Source organism: Vespa velutina, chromosome 1, assembly GCF_912470025.1.
Source record: "Vespa velutina chromosome 1, iVesVel2.1, whole genome shotgun sequence".
Classification (NCBI taxonomy): domain Eukaryota; kingdom Metazoa; phylum Arthropoda; class Insecta; order Hymenoptera; family Vespidae; genus Vespa; species Vespa velutina.
Window position 1 is genome coordinate 2,586,305 of NC_062188.1, and position 2,500 is coordinate 2,588,804.

The window sequence follows — 2,500 nt, forward strand, 5'->3', positions numbered from 1 at the left end:
AAACGGCGCATTAGTCACATCGGATAATGATAGAGCAGCGTACTCGACAGGAAGTTCGCAATGAGTGCGAGAGAGAAAGAGAAAGAGCGAAAAAGATGGATATAAAGAGAGAGAGAGAGAGAGAGAGAGAAAGAGAGAAAGGGAACATGATGTATATCGCATAAACGAGCAACGCACACGCGTACGCGTGATTTCACGCGCATAAACGCGTTGTTTATAGATAAAGCGCCGGCGGTGTGTGTGCCAAAAGTCAGTCGATGAATGGACTAAAATCTATGTTTCCCTCGTGCTAGCTAACGTGCGTGCGAGCAGAGAGAGAAAGAGAGAGAGAGAGAGAGAAAGAGATAGACAGATAAAGAGAGTGAGAGAGGGAGAGAAAGAGAGAGAGAGAGAGAGAAGTTCCGTCCGAATGAACGGGCCGCGTAACACGCTAAATATACAACGTGTGTTTATAGGAGCGCGCGCACACCGCAATGTTCGGTTCTTCACTTCCTCCCCCCACCCCTCTAGCCCTTGTGCTGCCACTCTCTCTCTCTCTCTCTCTCTCTCACTCTCTTTATCTATCTCTCTACCTCTTCTCCACCTCCCTATATACCGCCTATCTCGATCTTACAATGTTTATTATCTTACGTGCTATTTTATGGAGGATATTGAACTATAAAAAAAAAAAAAAAAGAAAAAAAGAAAGAAATAGAAGAGAAAGAGGAAGATTTGAATCGTCCGGTAACGTTGAAAGCAATTTTTTTTTGTACGCGCTAATGCGAAATTTCAATTGAATTCGCAAAATAATTTTCTTGGTTTTCTCTTTCAAAAAAATCTAATACTTTGAGTCGATATATATATTTATATACATATATATGATTTTTATTTTTAATATGACTCAAACACACACACATGTAATAACGCATTTTTTTTCCTTTTTATTTTCATATTTATTTTTCGTTTCTCTCATATTAAAACTACATCATACATCTGGCGATAAAATAAAATGAGAAAAACTTGTGAGTATAGATTTGATTTTTTTTTTTTTTTTTTTTTTTTTTAAATATGTTGATTTTAATAAATACCTCAAAAGTCGGATATTTGTGATTTTTTTTTTCTTTTTTTTTTCTTTTTTCTTTTTTTTTTTTTTTTTTTTTTTTTTTTTGAAAAAAGTTGTAAGCTACTATAAAGGATTAATAAGCGAATGAGAGAAAAATTATTGCAACGTATAGATGTGTAAGTTTTTCTTTTCTTTTTTTGTTTCGTTTTGTTTTTTTTTTTTACTTTTTTTTTTTTTTATAAATGAAATATAACACAAATGGCGACAAATCTTGTCGCTATTGTTTCGTTCAATAATCTTCAGACTTTTCGATACTTTTCTTGTTTTATTTTTCTTTCTCTTTTTCTTTTTTCTTCTTCCTTTTTCTTTCCCCCTCTCTTAGATTCAAAACGTTCAGATATTTCATATATTCAACTATTGAAAGAACAATTACGAATGATCATTACAACGTGTTCTTTATTTTTGTGAATAAACGTGAAATGTAGAGTCATTGTTACGTTTACGTTGTTACTTTATATAAATATGTATGTCTCTTTAAAGTTTTCTCTTTTCCTTTTTTTCTTTTGTATTAGATCGTCGAAGAAAAAAATAAAACCTATTGCGTTGTCAATTATAATTTGACGTGTTACGCGTCCTATTTGATATCCATTGAAATTTCTTTAAAAATTCGACTTAATCGAAGAAAATTACAATCAATTTGATCATAATTATTGCAGTGTTCATAATTATTGCAATGTGATCATAATTTTTGACGAATATAATGCAAAAGTTTGACGAAATGTAGTATTTTAATTTTTTCTTTTTAGAAAAAAAAAAAATATATATATATATATATATTCTGTTTTAGAGAAGTTATTCTAACGAAAATAAAAAATATTTTGCTATATAAGATATTTATTATTACAGTATTCTAAGGAATGTCGAGTAACGTGCACAACGTATAAAAACTCGATTAATATTATCCCAAAAAAAAAAAAAGAAAAAAAAAAAGAAAAAAGAAAAAAAGAAAAGTTACAAAAATTACATCGTACAATATCGTTAATCGTTATTACACATATATATATTGTCAGGCACAATAATATTTATCGAATTTGTTTATAAACTCGATTTAATCCTAATCGTAATCGTAATCGTAATCGATAATGGAGATACATTTGTTGTATGGATCATAATCGGATACAAGTTGCGCTTGTAAATTTTTATAAAAATTCAAGAAGAAGCGAAGAATGGAGAAAGGAAACATGAAATGTAATGAAACGAAAGGAAATGAAAATAAACGAAAAGAAAGGAAATGAGTGAGAGAGAGAAAGAGAGAGAGAAAGAAAGAGAAAGAGAGAAAAAAGAAGAAAGAAAAAAAAGAAAAGAAAAGATCGCGACAAAGAGTCGACTGTGTCGAGCAGAGGAAACGCGTCGAGTTTGTTGGTTGATTTAAAAGCGAGAGTCTAGGGTTTAACGTTC

The 2,500-nt window shown here is 30.8% G+C and overlaps 1 protein-coding gene and 1 long non-coding RNA gene across 3 annotated transcripts in view; both read right to left on the reverse strand.

The window, feature by feature from the left end:
- LOC124951380 (protein pangolin, isoforms A/H/I/S-like) overlaps window positions 1–2,500 on the reverse strand; it is a 139,443-nt gene that overhangs the window by 73,913 nt on the left and 63,030 nt on the right. The window lies entirely within an intron of this gene.
- Window positions 1–2,500, reverse strand: part of LOC124951396 — a 10,363-nt gene that overhangs the window by 7,383 nt on the left and 480 nt on the right. The window contains exon 1 of the long non-coding RNA XR_007101592.1: window positions 526–2,500. This exon is cut by the window's right edge and continues 480 nt beyond it. This is a non-coding gene — a long non-coding RNA (uncharacterized LOC124951396). The remainder of the gene's footprint in view (window positions 1–525) is intronic.